Source organism: Neocloeon triangulifer, unplaced genomic scaffold (assembly GCF_031216515.1).
Source record: "Neocloeon triangulifer isolate White Clay Creek 2 clone unplaced genomic scaffold, ASM3121651v1 ptg000002l, whole genome shotgun sequence".
In the NCBI taxonomy this organism is placed as follows: Eukaryota; Metazoa; Arthropoda; class Insecta; order Ephemeroptera; family Baetidae; genus Neocloeon; species Neocloeon triangulifer.
The window spans coordinates 4,680,162-4,704,338 of NW_026775545.1; the positions used below are offsets into that span (position 1 = coordinate 4,680,162).

At 36.1% G+C, this 24,177-nt stretch overlaps 1 protein-coding gene across 1 annotated transcript in view; it reads left to right on the forward strand.

The window, feature by feature from the left end:
• The first annotated feature begins 3,109 nt into the window (after positions 1 to 3,109).
• LOC132204357 (neurotrimin-like) overlaps positions 3,110 to 24,177 on the forward strand; it is a 113,598-nt gene continuing 92,530 nt past the window's right edge. Inside the window, exons 1-2 of the mRNA XM_059632847.1 lie at positions 3,110 to 3,186; positions 5,352 to 5,507. The gene's annotated coding sequence lies outside the window, so the exon portion shown is untranslated. The remainder of the gene's footprint in view (positions 3,187 to 5,351; positions 5,508 to 24,177) is intronic.

Consider the following 24,177-nt stretch of genomic DNA (forward strand, 5'->3'; position numbering starts at 1 on the left):
TTCTTCCTGCCACTCAATATCGTATCTCTTCCATCTAGATTTCGTATGTGTGAATGCTGTGCATGCTCGGCGGAAGAAAAATTTCATTCAGATCGCCTTCGTGCAAAAAATTTTGAACTATTCTGGAAAACGTCAGCAGTTTGATGTGCGGAAAAACAGATATCGCGCTAAAAAGATAAAAATATTAGTATTTTTTTTAGTTAATAAATAAAAGGATTGCTTTTTTGAAATCATGGGTGCTATTTTACATGCGAAGTTAGCTTTTGGGAACTATATTGTTGGTACTAAAACCAAATTAGAACGTGAATATCCCCCAATGATAATGATGAACGATAATTTTTGTATTTTATTTTTACTCCTGGCAGATAAATTAGAACGGAAATTAATGTCATTGCCAGATATTGATAAAAAAATATTTTTGCATTTGTACTTTTGCATTTTGTATTATACTTTTCCAAACGATTACACGAATTGAATTTATGGCTCATGATGGACTCATTATTAATTATTAAGAACGTGATACTAATTAAATTGATTCAAGAAGAGTCAATTTAAAAATTTTATAATTCTCTTAAGAAATGCATAATAATAGAAATTAAAAATTTGAGATAAAGTAAGAGCGATTCAAAACACAAGCCGTGAGGTAGAGAAGTGATGAGCCTACGAATGTTTAAATTAAAAATATGATTAGTGATCGTTTTGGTCATTAAAAAAATTATATTTTAATTTAATTAGTTGGAAGTTGCGAGTTGCAAAAAAATCCCTTGTATTTCATTGTAAGTGTATCCATTTTTCAGATCTCAATACATTGATAATTTAGTATAATTTATTAAACTATTTATGAATTCTAAAATAAATGCATTTTTGTTTTTAAAAATATGTGTTCAATTTATAAAACTTTTTTCCTCGCGAGTAGTTGGATTAATAAGAAGTTAAAAATCACATATAACTATTCTCATTATCTATAGAGTCGTTCCGGCAAATTCTTTACTTCGTTTCCAACAAATGAATGTGAGCAATATAATTGCCGCTTTCGCTAGGAAACGATGCGTTCCATCGTCAATTGAATCGTAATTGCAGTTTCCACCTATGCATTTTATTTCTCCGTACCCAGGGTTAGGGTTGCTTTGGAGGTAGGGCAGACGCAAAGAGGGAGTGAGGGGTAGGCAGAAACGGCTATAATTGAGTGCTGACGGTCTCTATTTTTTACATTTGATAATCAGAGCCTCTATTGAGGGAGCTATTTTTCTTCGTGCGCCCCATCTCCACCGACGTGACCGTTTAATGAAAAGAGAGAGGGTGTGTAGCAGAGAAGCACACGGTCGCTCTCATTGCCTCTCTCTCGCGCAGCTTGGCAAGTCACTGAGCGTAATGTCCAGGCGAGTGCCAGAAGTAGTAAAGGCGCGCGCGTCTCCCCCACATTTATATTATCAGTAACTTCTTCTACTGCTTCCTTAACTTTAATTACACGAGCACTCGTCGCTTGCCAAATAGTCGGCTTTATTGCACCAAATTTAATTAATTTCTCGGGCAGCCGCTGGGCCGAAAATAAAAATAGAAAAGCGAGGGCGACGAATAAGTCTCTGTGTGTAGCTTTCAATGCTCACTACACATACTTTTCAAATTACTGCAACTGTCAAAGTCACGCTCTCGCTTGCATCAGCCGGTTTATTCGCCGAATGTCACCTGCCACTGGCACTTCCATTCAAACGACGTATTTCCAACCAACTTTCGATCAGCTCCGCTTCTCTCTACTCTGCTCCATAAAATAATGTAATATTTGCACTGGCGCCCTTCCGGGCCGCCGCCGCCGTTTTGCTGCTGATTGCAGCAGAAATCTTATCGCGGTTAAACAAGTTTAAATTATTCATCGGCACGACCACTTTAACTTTTGCTCCCGTTTATTTATCCGGCCGGTCCCCGGCAGCAGTTTGCTTTTCTTCTGCTCCTTCGCCCTATTTGTTCAGCAAGCACAAAATTTTCTGCCAATTAAAGCATTTTTTTCGCACGCCGTTATTATTGTTTCCGTTTGCATTCCAAAGCACTTCCCTTTAATTGACCACTAACTCACTTCCACCCAGCGTTTTTATCCTCTCCTGAAAGTGCGTGCATTGCATTCTTTTCCCTATTCTTTTTTTTCTCTGCCGTTTCAGCTTGGGTTTAAAGTAAACAGAATATTTTATAATATTATGCTCTTTTTATGCTGTGGTTAAACATAGGCCTAGGTAAACAGATTTTATTTTCTCTGCTTAATGGTGTTCCAGACTTCTTTTGGAAAATGATTAGTATTCAACATTCAACACATACTGAACCACATAGTTGTAATGAATATATAGTTAAACTATTTTTAAATGTAATATGGAATATAACATTTCATGAATGATCAGAATAATCTAAATCATATTATTATTCATACAACAGCAGCAGAGAGGGCTACAAATTTGGTTAAGCTTGGAAAAAAGCTCTTTGGAATTTATGATATAAAATTCTTGTTTGCCTTTGTATAATTTTTATTTATTTATTTATTTTTTTTTTATAAAAATATATGATGATTTGAAAGAAAAATAAATGGCAGGGTTATTTAAAATATGTTGTAACAACAAACTTACTAAATTTACATTTAATTGACTAAAATCATGAAAATTATAATGTAATAAAGAGATTGAAATAAAAAAGAAACGAATTGATACAACTTTAAAAAATCATTTTTGACTTATATTTGATGCTCAATAATAATTTATCGTGTGTAAGTGGTGTTCCAGACATATTAAGTATTAATTTTTTTACTTCTCATGTTTTCAATTGCTTTTATAAATATTTAAATCAAATTATTTATTTACCAAGCCCCGTGGTTGCATTCTGATCAGTGGGTTGCTTGGCCGTCATGTGATCAATGCTCAGCCTGAGGCTCTTTGTGGAAACAAATAGCTTCTGGTATGCGAATCATCGATAACATTTTGGCTGGCTCGTCGGGAATTTGGAAGGTATGGCGCAAGCTGTACTGAACTCGCACTCGCAGGTTTGCCACGCTTGTTTGGAACTTCAGCTTGGGTGGCGAATGCCTGCGTTTCATTCCAAGTCTTTCGTGGCATGGCCGGGACAAGGTCTCAAGGGGGTGGAGCGGAGCGCCCACGCGAGCACCACCAAATCTGCTAGAAAGCCTCTGACTAGGGGTCAGGTTGGTTGGTAAGAAACTTTTTGACAATTACTGGACATTATTCTCAATTTCCTAATGGAGATTTGCTTCGTTCAGCTGATTTGAGGGACTTTTCAAATATTTGAGCGCAGTCGGTGAGGAGAAAAATCGAGAGTTCATATTGAAAATTACCTGGTGCTGCGGCTGGAACGTTGATCAAATTGAGGACGGCCACTTCTTCCGGTACTCGACATAGCTAAGTTTGTTTCTCTCTCTCGAAAAAACTCAATTATGTGGGACAAATTTCGGAACTCACACTTCAATCGCAACATCACCTCTCTCTTTGTAAACAATTATCCGCCCCCTCATTTTCCCTCAGTTTACGCAACAAAAAGGGCGCGATTGCATAATGCAGTGATTCCAAATTCTCGGCGGCAGAAAAACACTAAAATGCTACAAATTGTTGAATAAAATTTAAAATCAAATGTTTGATTAGAATAAATATTTATATCAATCCTTGAGTTTTTAAATTTTAATTTTCAAATCATCTTTTAATTGTTACTTAATTTTATTCTCGTTGCAAATTATTTGTTATCATAGTTGAGCAAAAAAATAATGTTGATATTAATAGCGAAAAATTCATCTCACTGGCCATAATAACTTTGTTGTCGTCTGCAGTGAAAATCAATTTTTCCCTGTTCTGCAAAAGCGACCACGAAAAATGAACGACACAGGTGAGGCATTATTTTGCAGAAATAATAATTATGACGAAGAACAAATTTTAACATACCGAGTCGCGTGTCAAGCTGAGCGTGAGCTTGCTGGTGTTTATTTAGCACAAAACTGGTTAACAAGTTTGTCATCAGGAGTTATGGCAGCAGCCGAGGTGGCGACCGGCGTGACAGTTGATTGATCACTGAAAATTGCGTTTCAGCGCGCGGCCTTTATATTTTCACCCCCGGTTTAATCGGCGGCGTTTTGACTTTTATTATAATTAAAAGTAGATCTCTGCTGTCGAGAGTCACCAATCGAGCGTGCTAAACAAATTGAATCGCACCGCTTGGTGAGAGCGACTCGTTAAAAAATTTTCAAACACACTCTGCTGCGAGTGACGTGCGTTTTATTTAGCCTCCAAGTTATACCGAGATGGCCTTTGAAATAAACGTAAATGGAGTTTGCAGAAGAGGCTGCCTCGCTGGAACGGTCAATGTGACACTTTGCTGAATAAATCATGAGTTTGCCCACACACACATGCTGATCATTCATTGTTTAACCTGCACTTCTGTCAATGTCAACACAGTGCATAAACTCATTTGCAAAACTATACACTCGCAAAATGCTTTATTCACTCATGTAAATTTGTTCCATTATGAAAATATTCAAAAATGATTAAAACATGATGGAAAGGTTAAGTTTAATTCATTAAATGGGTTGTCGCAATATAATTTCTACCGCAAAGTCACGCCAAACAATAGTTAAACAATTTATCTCAAAAGAAAAGTTAAATTATTGAGTAAAAAGTAAAATATTTTGAAAAAAAATTTCCTTATATATTACTTGTGTCTGACATTTGTGAAAGAGATTGAACCAATTTTGTATAACATATTTTAAAGGTGTATAGATATACGCGCAAATCAAGTATTTTCAAAAATTTAAAGTCATTTATTTAAATATTATGAAAAAATAAACTCATAAAAAATCTCATCAATCTTGCAAATCGTATGACAAATTATTTTTTTCTGAAACCAATCATATTTCCAAATAAATTTTCTTAATATTGCCAAATATATTATTTTAATTATGATTAAAAAATTTTATGACCAAAGCAAAATTGGACAACAAACATTATAAATAGATTAGCTGAAGAAATCTATGTCCCCGAGAGTATTCAGAACACGTCCGAGCAGTACAAGATAATTAAAAATGTGCAACAGCATGGCGATAATTATTAGTCTAGCTGCAAATGTCATCAAATTTTATTCGACCATAACACGATACAATTACCTCAGGGTATTAAAGTGCGCTCATAAAGTTAGCTGTTGAACGCTATAGTACATAGAACAAAAGAATAAAGTTAATTTTAACGGTGTTTTTTTTTTTTTTGGAAATTCAGGAAATTTTAAATTTTATCATTATTTCTTCTCTAAAGAATATGAACGCTTGAAAATAATTTTATTACATTTTGCTGAGCATCTTTCTCAATTCATTGTTCCAGCCGTTGTCTCGACTAACTACAACTAACTATAAGAAGAGGGAGGAGATCAGCACAAGTAGCAGATCTCCCAGGAGGTTGTGGAACGACGTGAAGCGAACCAAAAATGGGGGGCCGCACAATGTCCATTTGGAACGTGATGATGAGCACCTACAAAAGGTAGGGAATGTTTTCTGGTTTTCAGGCAAATTTATTTAAAGAGCTAAAATAATCGAAAGGCCATAGGAAATTTCTCTGCTTCTGAACCTGTGATCTGTGCTTGAAAAAATTCAGATGAGAAATTAACTTCCATATATTCGGGTTCTGTTTGATGTTCTTGACATGAATCTCAAAGTGCAGCAAATTTGTAAACAAGATTTTAAGGTTATTTTTCGGTATTTTTCATGGTTGGGCAATATGAGCCACAAAACGGCAAAGCAGTGTGGAGTTTTATTGCAAATGTAAAACTGGAATAGCTTTACATAAAAGAAGATCATTTGAAAAACCCAATATAAAAATTAATTTTACAACACCAATGCAGAGTTTTTTTGCTACGCATTTATTTTCCGCAGAACCTTGAATTTAATTATATTGCGAAAACAGCCAAAGCATTGCGCGAAACGCTTTAATATCTAGAAAATAAGCTTCTCAACACTTAATTCTACGACACAATTGCTGATTCTTTTTGCTTCGCACTTTTTTTCCGCAGATCCTTATTTACTATTAAAATTTGAAAATAGTTCAAATAATCTTCACTAGAAACAAATTTCTATTAATTTGTAAATGAGCCCGTAACTATTTTTAGTGTTTTAATTTAGTTGCAAATTTTGCTTATTTACGTATCACCGGGCATTCTTTAATTAATTTAATATTCTAAAAATATTTTGGTACAAAATCTGACTTTTTTGCAAAATTGCTTCTCAATCGGCAGACAATTATTCTGCGGGTTGAGGTGGCGGCGGCGACGGCGGGCTTTATCGCATGCAAATTAGAGTTAATGCTTCAAGGAAGCTCCCCAAAGGCACGCGGGCAGCGGAAGGTTGTTTATCGTTGCAGGGCCATTAATACAAATTATAACAGACACTCTCGGACTATTTGTCTTCGAGGCCCTTTTGTGCTCTGCTGGCTGCTTTCCGACGAGGCAAGGTGTATGCATTGCTATTACAATATTTGCACACGATCCGCCCGCGCTTTTGATTCAGCGAGCGAACGACCAGAAAGCCGGCCAGCTGGCGACTCTTTGTGAAAAGGCCGCGGCGAGACAAAAAATTTTAAAGCTGCTTTTGTGCCGCGGTCCTTTTTGTTCAGCCAGTTCGCTCATTGCGCTAATGGAGTTGACACACTGCTATTTTAGGCACTAAGAGACTATGCAAGGTTTTTTTTCCAGAAAATGAGGAAAATAATGGAGTGAGCAATTTTTTTTCAGCCAGAGCATGCAGAGCGTTAAAAATTTTGTACAGTCTAATGCAATATACATCAATAATATAAAAATAGAACTAAAAATTTATTTTATAGCTTAATTTAGTTATAATTTCAATCGTGTATAAATATATCTTTTTTAATTTCAAATATAATTTATTTAATTTAATTTTATCTAGTTATTTATACACATTTATAATACATTTTATCACCTTGTACATATCTGGGATACATTTTAAAGTTTCTTTGAAAAATTACATACGTATCTGCTAGGATATATGTTACTAGTGCCAAATTGATCAAAGAAATCTGAATTAAGAGATCGCTAATGTTTCCTTTCATAAATTTGATTAATAATTTATGGTATAAAAACATTTTAAAATTAAAAAAAAAAAAAAATTAAATGCCGTCATATTATCTATCCGTGCATGTAGGAATTAGATATAGAGCAATTTTCTGAAGCTCCAATAATTCTCTTTCCATCCGTTCCAGAAAAAAAATAAAGCTCCAAGATGCGTTATAATTAAATTGTGAACGTCAGTGCGCGCGATGATTCGCGTTGTTCCTTTGTTGAAAGGGTGGCGGAAAATGGTGCGATGCAAAAAGCATTAATTCATCGTCGGCGGGGTGAATCGCAGCTCCGGGAGGTGTTGTGTGTGCACTATCATCAAATAAATGTAATTATGACATGAGCAATGATCGATAAGCCGTCTGACAGACAAATGGTTTGTAGCTGTCAGCGCTAAATGAATGAATGAACCGATCACAATGAGAGCACACTGGCGCACGCAACCCGCAAATCAAGCCGCCCTTCTTCAAACCGCAACTCGAGAAAACCGCAAGAATCGCTCGTTCCGAAATTATTGCTTACCTCCTTTTAGTTCGAGACAATTATTCAAAGGGTTAAGAGGAAGAAAAAGGAGGTATGTCGTCTTTTGACGCTCAAAGTAAACAAGAGGCTGTCAAAGTGTCTCTCGGCGCCTTTGACTGACTTTTCTCCGCGGAGCGGCAATAAATTATGATTCGCTTGAGCTCGAGCAGCTTTTTAGTCAATTAAACCGCCCTTTGTGCCGCGTTTATTTTGCAAGTTAAACTTTATTTTCAGCTCTCTCGCTCTGTTTTTGATTTGCCGGAGAATAAAGTTTGCGCCGTTTACACAAGAGTTTTAATCCAACTAAACGAGTCGTTGTGCGACACACGCATCCAGCATCCGAGAAATCTCTTTTGCCCTTTAATTGTGCGCACTTAATGAGAGACAACCGGCCTGCCTGCCTGCCAGAGAAAAAAAAGAGGAAATCACCTCCTTGATCTGCCCGAGCAGCACCCCCAGCCGGTCGCCGCGATAATCTTTTCCTGAGCAGAAGCAGCTGCCGCTCCCTAAGCTAAGACTTTTGACTTTGCAGCAGCGAAAATAAAAGGCCGTTAAAAAAAGCAATTGAAAAAATCTGGATCAAACGCCTCGTCTCTCTGATTATTCTAGACCACGCTAAGCCTCTTGGAAGGGAGAAAATCCGTGCTGGAACAGAGACGAGTCTCGTTTTTGGATTTTCTCACCAGACAACGATGATGTCGATGATTCTGAAGTGGGGAAAAGTTTTAACAAAGACCTTTATACTATTGTAAAATAAATACAAAGTATTTAATAAATATAGATAGTATTTCTATATCATTTAAAATGTTATATAATAATTTTAACTTCCATTAATTATTAATCTAGCAGACAATTATTAATTATTTTTTTTTTTTTTTGAAAAACTTAATAATTTTTCAATATATTATGTAGGCACTTTATTACGTCAATAATTTAACTATGTGAAATTGTTTTGAAATAAATAAATATCCAAATAATGTTATTTAAATTTGTATACATCCTATGATCTGTATTAGATTTTCACTTAAAAACTTCCAGGTTTCCTTAAATTAGGATTCTAGGTCCTCATTAGTCTCATTAAAATTCATTTAAATTAAAACGTAAGAGAATCAAATTAATAAATAAGTACTGCCCATGGATATGGATCATTTGCAATAAATATCAAGCCAAAAGTCTAACAAAGCAAATAATTATTAATATTTATTTATTTTTGTTTATAAATGTGCCTGCTGAAGAACTTTCTTGGTTCTGTTGCAGTGCTGGCAATAAAAACATCCAGACATAAATCCATCTTCCGTTGATGAGGTGCAGCAAGAAGCCTCAAAACAGATGGGTTTTAACTTTATTCTTTCACTTTCGTTTGAAAAGACCGTGAAATTTGTATCCTCATCTTTCACCACTTCAATACAAACAAAAGACAGACAGGAAACAGAATTAATTCGTGTTTTACCCTTTCAGAAACTTTTGAGTTTTTTATAGTTTTGCTGTGGGACGTCAAATTTTTATCACTTTCCGTTTCATCATCCAAATGGCTTTTAAATTTTTAGATATAATAGTTAATAATGAACTGATTTTCATAGATAAATTTTATAATTTGTCAATATGTGATTTTTCTGCAACATTTGGGCTCATAAACAACAATAATAATTATTTACCAAATGCAATTTTCTAAACACATTCAACAAATTTCACTGAATTATCTTTACGTTTCTGTATTGTCTCGACCACAATTTTATTTAAAGCAATACAATTAAATTGATTAACAATCGTAAATTACATTGAAAGTAAAAATAACTCTCTGCAATATAAAAATGGAGAATCAATGACAAGTTATTGTGTTCTATTTAAAGCACGCGCTTTTTCTCCTCGTTAATTTATCATTTGCCCAGAGAACCTCTTTTGTCCAAGTTCATTTTCATAATGCAATCATACCAGGCGTCGTGGGAGTTAATTCCATATCGGTGGAATGTGATGTTTAATATGCTTCAGTGTTATTGGCTCGCGGGTCAGAAGTTGCGATCGCACGCCAATTTTCAATTACCAGCTCAATTACTTGCGACGAGGACGACGAGCGAATATCGATTCATTTGTGCCACAATATGACCCAGATGTGGCCAAATTCTTTTTAAATACGCATTATGGTGCGGCGGGCGGGCGGATTATTGCGCCGCCAAATGTTGCTAATGGCCCTGACTAGCTCGTCGGGCCGCACCCCAACACGCGCGCTAGGTGCGGGAATTTATAAAATAATTAAATGGCTAATTGTATATTTGAATGCCAATTACACGCAGACTTTGTTCGCTTGCTCGCGGATCTTTCCAAGAGTGAAACTTTGTTTGGCCGCCGAGCAAGTTTGCCGCGAGAGCGGTTCGTTGCCGCACACGGAGAGGAAGAAGAGCAAGTTTCGCTCCATTTTTTGCGCCCGCCATAAATTACGTTTTCCTTCCTCATCTTTGTTGTTTGCCTCACAATAACGATTTAATTACCATTGCCGGCTGGCGTGTTGCTGTGCGCCGTTATCTGCAACGCTCCCCCTTTTAAACGCAGAATTATTAATTTTTTCATGCGAAATCTAATTGTAAGCAAATAATGAATTTTTAAATCCCACAGATTCGTATAGCGAAGCATTGCTCTTTTGATGTTTCTCTCAAAATTGGAATGAGAGTTAAAAATTTTAAATTATATAGTTCAATGAAAATATAGAAAAGATCTAAAAATAGTCAAAAATTAACAAGCGCTCTTTTCTTCTTCTTAAAATCCCATGCACCTTCTTGACAATATTTAGGATTCAAGATTAACTTTATTTCTAATTCTTTCATTTTTTTTTTCTTCAACTCTCAATTCAAAATAAGTTAAATTAAAGTTGATACTGACTGATACAATTTTTATTTATGGTAGGAATCAGGAGTCAAGGTGCATTTTTTATTTCAGTTTTTATTATTTATTTTTATTTCTTCAGGTCAGCCCTTACAATGAGTAAAGTAATGCTGTATCAATGATGGAGTATTTTCACATTAAAAATTCTTGATGTTTGTAAATAATATTTTTATTGAATTAAAAAATTGTATGTTCTACCAGGCAATGTACGTGTCTTAAAACTTTTAATCGTTCTCATACTGGATATTGGACCAAAATTTAATACAAAAAAATTTATAATGCTGTTTTAACTTGTCTTACCATTGGTATCCAAAAATAGAAGCTAAAGTAAAAATAATATTTACAAATTATGAGTATATTAAATTTTTTACTTTAATCTTTTTAAATAATAAAATATCAAGGTAGCAAAAAAAATTTGACAAACTTAATGCTTTGTTGTAAAAAATTAAATAACCTTTTTTATGTGTCTTTACATACATTATTTCGATTCATTTTTCTCATAAAGCTTCGACATTTAGAATCAAGAGCAGTGCAATTATTACATGTCACAAGGGCCCAATGATGCGCGAAAGAGCACCTCGCCTGCCGCCGCTGCTGTTTACACGTCACAACAAAACTTAATAACTGGTGCCGGGAGCCAGAGAGCGAAAATCTCTCATCCGACGCTGTGTGTGCTGATTTATGACGAACCACGCTCGTTTATTATGCAAAACGGCGGCGACACGGCAGCGGCGGCACAAAGTTGAACAAGTGCGAGCGTGTATGTCTGGGAATTGTCATTCATCTTGTAAGGAAGGGTTAGGTTAAACGCTCCCGAGGAGGAAGTGTTTCCTCCTCGGCCGCCATACGTGCGTTTGTGCGTTGTTTCGTCAGGCGGCAAATTAATTTCTATTTATCTTAATGGCCCGAAAGCGTCTTTGTGTCTTTCTGCAGCCGCCCTTGTGCCGGAACAACTCGTTTTTATTGATTATTTACACGCAGGTACCGGCGGCTGGCAGCGGCAGTTCTTCTTCCCCTATGGATGGGATAATAAAGTTACAAAGGGGCTACAGGCAAAAGCATCGCCACGCGTGGAATACTGAAAAGTAATGCGGTGATGAAGAACCGTGCTGAAGTTAGCGTCATCCACATCCACATCCACATCCTCATCCACATGTGGATAGAATTGTTCCGTCAAACTCGAGCCACATATATTCCCATAAGGCTAACATGTCCACATCTACACCGTGTGGATGACGCTATCCTCATCCACATCCACATCCTCATCCACATCCACATCCACATCCACATCCACATCCACATCCTCATCCACATCCACATCCACATCCTCATCCACATCCACACGTAAAAATATTTTAAATTGAAATTAAAAAATAAAAATAACTTTTTTTTAATTTCGTCAAAATTAAATTAAATTATCTTGTTATCTTCTGTAAAAATTATCGCAATTAAAATCACGCTAAAAAGTGTTTATCCACACGTGCACCTCCATCCACACCGTGTGGATGACGCTATCCACATCCACATCCTCATCCACATCCACACCTAAAAATATTTGAAAAAAGAAATTAAAAAATAAAAATCAAAAAAAAAATTTTTTTAAATTTTTCTCAAAATTAAGTAATATTATCCACACAACAAATAAAAAAGTTATTTTTTATTTTTATTTTTAATTTCAATTTAAAATATTTTTACGTGTGGACGTGGATGAGGATGTGGATGTGGATGAGGATGTGGATGTGGATGTGGATGAGGATGTGGATGTGGATGAGGATGTGGATGTGGATGGGGATGTGGATGTGGATAGCGTCATCCACACGGTGTGGATGGAAAGTGCACGTGTGGATAAACACTTTTTAGCGTGATTTTAAATGTGATAATTATTACAGAAGATAACAAGATAATTTAATTTAATTTTGACAAAAATTAAAAAAAAAATTATTTTTTATTTTTATTTTTTAATTTCAATTTAAAATATTTTTACGTGTGGATGTGGATGAGGATGTGGATGTGGATGAGGATGTGGATGAGGATGTGGATGTGGATGAGGATGTGGATGTGGATGAGGATGTGGATGTGGATGTGGATGAGGATGTGGATGAGGATGAGGATGTGGATGAGGATGTGGATGTGGATGTGGATGTGGATGAGGATGTGGATGTGGATGAGGATGTGGATGTGGATGAGGATGTGGATGAGGATGTGGATGTGGATGAGGATGTGGATGTGGATGAGGATGTGGATGTGGATGTGGATGTGGATGAGGATGTGGATGTGGATAGCGTCATCCACACGGTGTGGATGGAAAGTGCACGTGTGGATAAACACTTTTTAGCGTGATTTTAAATGTGATAATTATTACAGAAGATAACAAGATAATTTAATTTAATTTTGACAAAAATTAAAAAAAAAATTATTTTTAATTTTTATTTTTTAATTTCAATTTAAAATATTTTTACGTGTGGATGTGGATGAGGATCTGTGGATGAGGATGTGGATGAGGATGTGGATAGCGTCATCCACACGGTGTGGATGGAGGGTGCACGTGTGGATAAACACTTTTTAGCGTGATTTTAAATGTGATAATTATTACAGAAGATAACAAGATAATTTAATTTAATTTTGACAAAAATTAAAAAAAAAATTATTTTTTATTTTTATTTTTTAATTTCAATTTAAAATATTTTTACGTGTGGATGTGGATGAGGATGTGGATGTGGATGAGGATGTGGATGTGGATGTGGATGAGGATGTGGATGAGGATGTGGATGTGGATGAGGATGTGGATGAGGATGTGGATGAGGATGAGGATGTGGATGAGGATGTGGATGTGGATGAGGATGTGGATGAGGATGTGGATGTGGATGTGGATGTGGATGAGGATGTGGATGTGGATGTGGATGAGGATGTGGATGAGGATGTGGATGAGGATGAGGATGTGGATGTGGATGTGGATAGCGTCATCCACACGGTGTGGATGGAAAGTGCACGTGTGGATAAACACTTTTTAGCGTGATTTTAAATGTGATAATTATTACAGAAGATAACAAGATAATTTAATTTAATTTTGACAAAAATTAAAAAAAAAATTATTTTTAATTTTTATTTTTTAATTTCAATTTAAAATATTTTTACGTGTGGATGTGGATGAGGATCTGTGGATGAGGATGTGGATGAGGATGTGGATAGCGTCATCCACACGGTGTGGATGGAAAGTGCACGTGTGGATAAACACTTTTTAGCGTGATTTTAAATGTGATAATTATTACAGAAGATAACAAGATAATTTAATTTAATTTTGACAAAAATTAAAAAAAAATTATTTTTTATTTTTATTTTTTAATTTCAATTTAAAATATTTTTACGTGTGGATGAGGATGTGGATGTGGATGAGGATGTGGATGAGGATGTGGATGTGGATGAGGATGTGGATGTGGATGAGGATGTGGATGTGGATGTGGATGAGGATGTGGATGAGGATGTGGATGAGGATGAGGATGAGGATGTGGATGTGGATAGCGTCATCCACACGGTGTGGATGGAAAGTGCACGTGTGGATAAACACTTTTTAGCGTGATTTTAAATGTGATAATTATTACAGAAGATAACAAGATAATTTAATTTAATTTTGACAAAAATTAAAAAAAAATTATTTTTTATTTTTATTTTTTAATTTCAATTTAAAATATTTTTACGTGTGGATGTGGATGTGGATGAGGATGTGGATGAGGATGTGGATGTGGATGTGGATGAGGATGTGGATGTGGATGTGGATGTGGATGTGGATGTGGATGAGGATGTGGATGAGGATGTGGATGTGGATGTGGATGAGGATGTGGATAGCGTCATCCACACGGTGTGGATGGAGGGTGCACGTGTGGATAAACACTTTTTAGCGTGATTTTAAATGTGATAATTATTACAGAATAATTACAAGATAATTTAATTTAATTTTGACAAAAATTAAAAAAAAAATTATTTTTTATTTTTATTTTTTAATTTCAATTTAAAATATTTTTACGTGTGGATGTGGATGAGGATGTGGATGAGGATGTGGATGAGGATGTGGATGTGGATGAGGATGTGGATGTGGATGAGGATAGCGTCATCCACACGGTGTGGATGTGGATGTGGACATGTTAACCTTATGGCGATATATGAGGCTCGAGTTTGACGGAACAATTCTATCCACATGTGGATGAGGATGTGGATGTGGATGTGGATGACGCTAACTTCAGCATCATGATGAAGAGCGAGAGATACACACAGCTATAGCGCCACCGCTGACGGCTCTTGTTCTCTCTCTTCGCAGCTTTTCTCTCTCTTCCTCGTCTGCCCTCCAGGGTCCAAATTTCAAGTAGGCTCCATTTAAGGGCCTCGTGATCTCGTCAACTTATCAAAAAGAAGAAGGTTCTGGTAAGAGTTGCATATTTTTATAGAGCAGTTTTTACATAAATTGGTGAAAATCACAAATCAAATTGGAAAGATGTTTTTAATATAATTTTTAATAAATTACAAAATCTCATCGAATACTTGGGAAATACTTCAAAATTTAGAAAAAAATAAGTTGATCCATTAGAAATTCATTTTATGATGCCTAAATTTTAATTTACATTTTTTTTTAGATGCAAAAATTCTCATATCGGCAACAACTAATCTAAAGCTCAGATTTGACTCCCTCTCTATCTATGAGCGTTTGGCTGCTGAGAGCGATTTGCACTTGACCACGTGCGAAAGCAGGCCTGGCTGGACGTGCGGTCAACTCGAGCCATAAATTTCCATGCGCGCACCCCTAGCTGGAAAATCGTCGCCTGCGAGGCGAGAAGTGAAAGCGGAGGAGTGGCGAATCAATTGGCCTCGAACGGCGGGGGTGGTGCTGAAGGCTGCAACCCCCGCTCAAAAGGTGCCTTAAATTTATGGGTTAATTTCTATCTATCCCGCGGCGAGTGACGCCCGCCTGTGTAACCACAGCGGGTTCGGATTGTGAAAAATAATAACAGCGGTCCATTTCTTGCGCAAACACACGCCGTGGTGCGACGAGAGAAGAGCCACTTGTGCAGGCCAGAGTGGTTAACCGAAAGCAGTCCGCAGACTCGGCCACAAATATTTGCTCCAAAGACGAGATTATTACCTGCTGCCTTATAAATGCAAATTCCCACTCACTCTCCCTAGCTCGCCCGGCCTTAATAGCCTAACGGCCTAATGTGTGCTGCCGGTGATATCCTTTGCCGTTTGTTTGCTCTTCTCGCTACGAACATGGGAGAGAGACTGCGAATCGAAATTACCCTCAAAACGGAGAACACTCTGCTCTGCGCCTTGCAAGGTCCCCGCTTAAGTCGTTCTCTTCATTTACGCAAAAGCGAAATCCACCACTGAAACTTTGACGCTACTCAAATGAAATCTGAATTAATTATCACTCCGCCAAAGATGTCATAAAACCAAAAGTCTTTATCAAAAGTTTTGATAATTTTACTTACTTCAGGTAAAAAAATATTCATTCTTTTTTTTCCAAACTTTAATATTAATAAATTACTATTCAATTTAAAATAAGAAATAAATTTGATAACGACTTTTCTTGGTGCTGAAAAACCAAACGTTTAAAGTCTTTTTTAGCTTGCATTCAAATTTGAAATTCAAACAGCCCCGTTTTATTTGGTTTGTATACTTGTAATTTCCAGCTCAGTGAAAACGATTTTTTTTCAAAACCTGACTCATAATAATTCTTTTTTATCTTTAAATTCACTAAATATAATTCTGAATGGAAATTGTTTAAATAAGTTATTAGTTATTATTGTAAAATATCTGTTCAAATAACATATTAATATCTCGAGAAAAAAAGGCATTTTTGGAAGTCCCCAATGCAATTTGTGTCAGTCTGAATTAAATTTGAAAAAAATGGCCTTCTCCAATATTTTTTTTTTCAATTCTTTGCTGTAGATGCACAATTGTTTCATACCATTTCTAAACTGCATCAATTCAAAATTCAAAAAAGACCATCAATTTGTGTGCGGAGATGAATTGAACAGATAAGAATTTTCAAGGGCGGCCGAGCGATAAATTTGGCATCTCGGGCTGCATCCAGGGGTGACATCGTGAAAAGCAGGCAGGCGACTAGATGGATGGGCAGATAGATATAGATTCGGGGAGCGCAAGATTAAAAGCAGCCATGCAGCTGTACGATGGGTGCTGCTGTTTAGTATGGCCGACGGGAGACGCAGCAGCACCCACCGCTGAATTAGAGTTTCTTTTCTCTTTCTCTCTCCACTGCCGGGCACACACACGCTGCAATATAACAAAGTTGAGTGCCGGACAATCAAGGGAGGAAAAGAAGCAAGCAGAGACACAGACGAAGGTTCCGTTCGTTCCTTTGTTTGGACTAGCGCAGAATAATATCAGCCGAGAGAGAGAGAGAGAGAGACAGGTGGAGCTGATGAGCAAACTAAAAACTGCTGCCTCTACACGCTGCAGGGCGAGTGTTTGCTCACCCTTGCGCATTGCTTGGTGCTTCTAAAAAAAGAGTAAAAAAAAATATGATACAGGAAATGAAAACAAATTTGCAAAAAGCGAAAGTACTTTATAGGAGGCGCCGGAATTGTCATCTGGCTTTTTAAAAAGATTTTGATGAACTTGATTAATGTGCAACGGTACAAATATTATGTGGAATCAATTTGCATAATAATTATTAAAAGGAATTAAATTATATTTACAACACTGTTTTCATAATTATGCATTAATTTATTTTATTATATATTTTAGTTTCATTTAAATTATATTTTTTTCCTCAAAAGTATTCAACAAAATTAAATTGAACTTATAATTTTTTTTTAGAGGTTATTATAAAATCTAAAAAATGTTAAATGGTCAAATTTTAAATTCTTATCCAGGTATAACAAAAGTCATTGACATAATTTAACATTTATTTTATAAACTGTACTTCCAAGCAAGTGAATTATATTGAATAAATTAGTAAGAAGTTTGTACGATCTGCGCCAGCTCTTAAAACTGTCAGTCAGCGAATTCCTTTGGCGCGATAGAAGAGAAATGCGTGTTGACGCGGAGATGCGCTCTGCATGGGTTGATATTAAATTTGCCAAGCTGAAGAGAGAGAACGAGAGAGTCTTACCGTAATGAAATTTGATTAAGTTTTGAGTAAACAAATGCGAGGCGGCTGGTGCTGCTTGCCGGCTAATTATTAGCATCCCAAGAGGTTTGAGATTTCATCGCGGTTAATTACTAGGAGAGGTCGTGAAAAGGGATGAGCGCTGAGCGGGTACGGAGAGCAAGGATTACCCACGCAGCGGGGGACACTGTAATGAATATTTATGCGTCGTGGCCTCTTGCTTGCTGCTGCTGCCACACTCTGGGGCTGAATTATTATTTTTCGATACTCGCTTAACTCTTTAACTTAATCAACGGCGACGGACTAGCAGCCGATGAGACGCGACCACCACACGCACCTTCAGCCCAATATGATTTTAAGCAGGTTTAGCAGATCCGAGTTGATATTACAAAACTTTCTTTGAAGTTTTATTTATTTTAACTTAAGTTTGGAATCAACTTTACTCAAAATCAGACAATATTTAATTTTATAGAATGTGTGTTTGTATTATTCCTAATCTATTTGAAGCATTTTATGACATAATTAAAATCTTTTTTGCGCAATTAAATTAAAATATTTCATAAAAATTTAATTTGAATTGAATTGTTAAATTTAAAAAAAATGAAATTTGCCACTTTTTGATAAATCATTAACTTTTTACAATCATAACTTAAATTGATTTATACCAGCAGTATTATTCAAATTTTAAGAAAACAGTTATTTTAACAGTTAAATTATCAAATTAGCAAAAATGGCTTGCAAATTAATTAGCAAGATTTGATGTAAATATTACCCGCAGACGCGAGTCAGCGGCATCGACTAAGCGCCGTTTAAACAGCATCAATCACGGTCGAGTCGGGCACAAAAGTTGGTGGAGAGGCGGGTGGCTAATCGATTGCGCGTGCAATCCCTGACAGGTGTGTGTGTGTGTCTGTGTAGATGCAGACGTGGAGAGCGAGCAGGGTTTTGCGGCTTTCCAAGTGAGTTCTCTCGACTCCAGGTGGTCTGCCACGGAATGCCGCAATCTGTAATTTTGCTAATCACCGCAAGCGCGACATTCGAGAGCCGGGGCATTTCAACCAACCACTTAAAGTGGCACGTTTGCAAATGAGGGGCGCCCCTGAACACTCTGAATGCATGTACATGTGTGAGACAAAAACAAAACTAACAACGACCCTTTATCAGAGACAACTTTGTTTATGAGAGGTTAGGGGCGGCACCAGCTGAAAGAACTCCTTCTTTTTAATATCACCTTGCTGTGGTATGGTATATAAATGAAAGGGGTAAAGAGGGCTCTTGGCTCAAGTTTTAGTTGCAAATAATATTTATTGATTCATTGAGTTTTAATTCAAGTTACGTTGTTTTTTTCAATTGCTTACAACAACTACATAAAATTACTTTTTTACTGGAAGTTAATTAAGTGAATCATTGTAGGTAAAGGTGGAGGCTTTATACGTTTAAAACAATTTAAATTTTACTCCTTAAAATTGTTTTTGTTTCTGTTGTACTCATTTATGAAATTGTAAAAATAAAAACTAAAAATTAAATAATAATTATATTTAATTTAAAATTTTACACAAACAAAAGAATTAAATTATTATTAAAAATCTAATTTTAAAATTAACTGGCTTATTTAAAAGAAGGGAGATTAATTACTGAATAGATATAAAAATTACTAGAAAATTAAATACCAAAATTTTTGTTTTTCATTTTTTTAATTATTTATTTACTACTCATTTCAAACTAATTTCAGAATTTTAAATTGAGTACTTTGTAATATATTTGAAATCAGTTGAATTATTGAAAATGAAGAGATCGGGCTTTTTTCATGATCATCTCCTCAAGTGTCAAGTTCTTTAAACAAAAAAAGTTGAATTATTCATATATTTTGAAATTAGAGCATTAGGTAAATAAAAGGTTGAATTTTATTGAATAATTAAATTTCAATCTTTTGTATAAAAAAATTAAAATATGAAAGACCAAATTAAAGTCAGTAATAGATTTAACAGGATTTAACAACCCTTCCTCACTCTCTACTAGAATCACAATCAGCAAGCGAGTAATGAAATTTCCGCCTGAAATATGAGATCGATAGAGCGTGCCAAAATTTGGCATCAAATTTTTTCCCCAAGTGGTTAGCAGCAAACAAATAAAGCTGCTCCAACTTGGCAGGCTGTGGCCAGGTCGAGCAGGCGGTGCTTTTTTGTTCTGGAAATTACGCAGCGGCCGAATCAACCGTGCAAATCCGTGCGCGCCAAAAGGAAGACAGAAAGGTGCCCGGCTGAAAGAGAAAGAAAAAAAGGCTGCCTTTTCTCTTTTGCTGGCACGGTCGGGGTTTAATCATGAATTCTATTACTGGCGCGCCGCAAATTAGGTGTGTGTGTGTGCAGTGCGTCTGTGCAATAATCCCCTTTGTAGAAGGTAGTTAGAAATAAATAATGAGGCGAAAGTAAAAAGGTGATTGGAAAAGACCATCAATTCTTAACGTTCTAATTCGGCGGCGGCGGTGGCTGCGTTGGAGGGCGATAAAAAATACAGGCGAGGGATGAGTTCGCCCATGACTTTTCGCAGACAGTTGCTTTCATCCCGGCAGATTGCAAAAAACGGCGGCGAGCGACGTGATTCTTACGATTGACACGCCGGAGAGGCAGCGGCGCTCGTTTTTTTTCCCACCAGCCGTTGTCATTTTTCAACAAGAAACTTTGTCCGGATCGAGAGCCAAGTAGTGGCCGGGAGATTCGTCGCCACTCTCTGAATTTCGTCGTCAACCATCCTTGTATGGAAAAAATTGGAGGGGAACAAGTGAATATTTTTGAACATATATCTGGAACGTGGGTTGAATTGAAATGTTAATTGGTCAAAATTGGCGCTATTTTAGAGGAATTGTACAAAATTGTTTAAGAAGGCATAAAATAAGTGAAAAACTATACAATTACAGTCAAATTATCAAATGGAAAATTATTATTTCTTATCAACTCCTTTTAAAATGTAATTATAAGTTTATTTTACATTTAATATTGCTGATATGTATGAATTGCCTAATAAAGAAATATTATTTACATTCAAAAATATTTTGAAGAAAGGCCATAGAAATTTTGCTTGAATGTCTTTGAAAATCTAATTGAAAATTCAAAACGTCAAATAGGCCGGTCTATTTAAGTTGGTTTAAGTCCATCTAAAATGAGTTTCAATCGTCATAAAATCACTTAATTTGTGCAGTAAATGCATTTTCCTATATTATTCCGAGTATCAAAGTCGATCTACTAAAATTCACAAGCCTAGTTATTAATCAAAATTTTTAATAGCCAGAGAATGGATTTCGCCATATCTGACGATTTTTTCCTCATTATTCACGTGTCACACAATCTTATTAGTAGGAACCACTTGAAACCTATTCAAAAATGGAAGAGAAAGTGGCACCTCTTTCAATTTGGAAATGACGAGGCGGAAATAAGTCGAACGCGCGCACCCGGCGCAATCAATCACCGATAAGAGGGTAATTAAGGATTAATTGATGCCTGGGGCGAGTACGCGGCGAATGAAAAATGAACACACTTTTCTTTTACACCGACTGCGGGAGAAACGTGCTAGTATTTTTAAATTTCAAAGAGATAGACGGTGTGGCGACATAAATATTGATGGGATTTGTCGCAATAAAAATCTCCCTGCTGCTCCGGCGCGCAATAAAAACGCGAAAATAACGTCTCATCATGTTATATGGAAATTACCTGCGGGCTGCTTGTTATTATTGCCATTATGCTGGTAACGGACCGAGGCGGGTGGGCGCGCTTTTATCATTCGGCAAAATCAAATACGCCGCCTCCACACCGCTCGCTTTTCACGATAGCGCGGTTTTTAATTAAAAAACTGTTTAGTAATAATAAAAGAGTCGATTCATTCAGTCGCTCATTCAGTAGAAAGAGAGAAAGAGAGAGAGGACGGCAGAATTTGCATTCAAACTTGCTCTTGTGGCTCGTGTAATTAAATTTTTGAAAACGAAATTGATGCTTTTGTGAAGGGCGATGGTTGTCATTTGAAAGAGAGGCTGCTAAATATTTGTTAACTTTATTTTTTTACAAAAGAGTTTACATATTTGATTTTTTTTTTAAATATTTTATCTGCACAAAGGGAGATTCAAGAGAGTGAGCTTGCAATTTCAGTCAGTCGGTAAGAATTTATTAGAAACTTTTGTTTCAAAAACAAATAAGGAGATTTTTGACAAATAAAAATTTTGAAGAGTCCTCCTCAAAATACCTGCACTGTATTTTGCAATTTCTGACAGGATAATTTTCACTGATACAGAGCTAATTGTGCTAAAATGAAAAATTTCAAGTAAGGTTGATCAGAAGTTTCTAGGAATTTTTTTAACATTCGGAGTTACATTTTTTCATCTTCAACCAACCATTCTCAGGTGCATTCAATGAAAGCCTTGGATTTGATCGTGATCGCATCCAACCTTGATTTTTATACAAAAATATAACAAATTCATTATTCATTTATTAAAAATGTAAACTTGAGATGCGTAAACTTTAAAATCAGTGTAGAACAGCTGAGGACAAATTCCACGAATGCAAACCGAGCGACTCGGAATTCGTTGACACCCGCTGAGAGGTCTCGCGTCATCAAAGTTTAGTTTGGAAGCAAAACGCGCTGCGGAGGGAAATGCGAGCGAGACAGCAACGTGTAGATTCACTTTGCGCTCGCCCCTTGAAATCTCGTAAGTATGCAATCCGCTTGTTACCGCCGCTCAACAATTTGCATAACCACCTCGTGATCCAGATTTGCAGATCAATAGTCCAGAGGTGGTGTGCATGGGAGAACAACAAACGTGAGTCGCTCCCCTTGGCAGACCGACACACTGACTAACTTCGGTCTCGAATTAAAGTCCGCACGCAGTTTGTCCGCTGGAATATACACAATAAATAATGTGCGCGGCGCCCCTCGGGTGCGGCACGGTGCTTAAGGACATTTTTATCCGCCGTTAAGAAGACAGATGGCCAAACATGGGAAATGTGTCACGGTACATGCGATAATAAAACATGCTCATAAATTACAACTTTGCCGTTACGCTGCTGCGAAATATTGGCATGGAAAAAGGAAGCTATTACGTGAACGGACGCAGGTCCTTCAAGTCTGAAAACAGATTTTAATGACACTTTTTGGGGCAATTAAAATCATTTTGATATATATTCCACTTACATCAACCTCACTAGCAAAATTTATTTGATGAAAGTATCTACAGCTGATTTTTTCACCCCTCTCCCAATATTCGATTACTATTTATTTTATAATTTAGAGTAGGAGTTATTGCCCATTTATGACATGAATCAAGTTCACAAAAATTAATTTGAATACAACGTTTTTCTTATAATAATAGAGAATTTTCTTAATAGTAATTAACATAATTTCTTTTCCCCTAATTGTAATTATCTTTCAAAACTCCTTTTCTAGGCAATGTGAAATAAAGTCTAAACAACGGTGGTTTATATTTCCATCTGACTTCGAAATAATTCTGGAGTTAAGAAGTTATTGATGTTTTCATTTACAAAAGAGTAATTTAGGAAAATTTTTGGCATATCATTTCGTTCTTTGAGACCAAATTTTTCTCAAAATAGTTTCCATAAAAACTGCATTTTTCCACATATTAAAATTAGGTTTAAAAAGTAAAAATTAAAAGATGATTTATTTTATTTCACCCCTTTTCAGAAGTGCAATTGTAATTAAAATTATATTGAAGTCAATCTTTCATGGAATTTTTAAGCCCGTGGACCGCCCTGAAGCTAGTTTTGAAACTATTTGTGTGGGCCTGCTGTGGATATTTTTAATTTTTTGAGTTAGTAGCTTCTGTTCCACCAAGATTCAGACGAATGAAAGGCGACAGAGCAATATCTAAGAATTTTAATGTAAAAACAGTTGAAGTTCCACACAATTTAATTTGAACTTTTGAAAAGCATGTTTGAAAAATCGTTGCTGTGTATGAAAATTAAAGTCATCGGTGCATTAAATGAGATTCGGCCGTCGGCTGCACATTTTTGACAAGAACAAATGGTCTTTTAATATTAATGCCCGCTGATATGATTGGCTTGGTGATAATGGCGGCTGATAAAAAGTAGTAACGGGCGCGCAAATCCCCCAAGACAGAGCAGGGGCTCTAAAGGATTTCCCGAACGCTCGCGCCCCTTAATGTTATGGCAGTATCTTTCGGTCGCTTTAAAATGCATTGGCAAGCGCTTTGCGGTGGCTGCTGTGGCTGCGGGGGAAAAGGAAAAAAAATAAGCTTTTACAAAACATGCAAACACAGCACGGACCGCGAATTATTATCAAAAAGCCGCCGCTCCCCTTTAAGAGTCCGGAGAGACAAATCAGATGTCGGATCAAATTTAAAATATTGCCACGACAAATTTTACGTTTAGTTTTGAGTTATATAAGTATGAGTAAAAAAAAATAAAATTAAGCTCTAATTTTCATGTTAATTTTTAAATTTTTAATAATATTAGACTTAAATTAATTTTTTTTTAAAACCTTGTAATTTATATTAATTAAATAAAATAAACGCAAGACTTATTTTACAATTCATGGTTTTT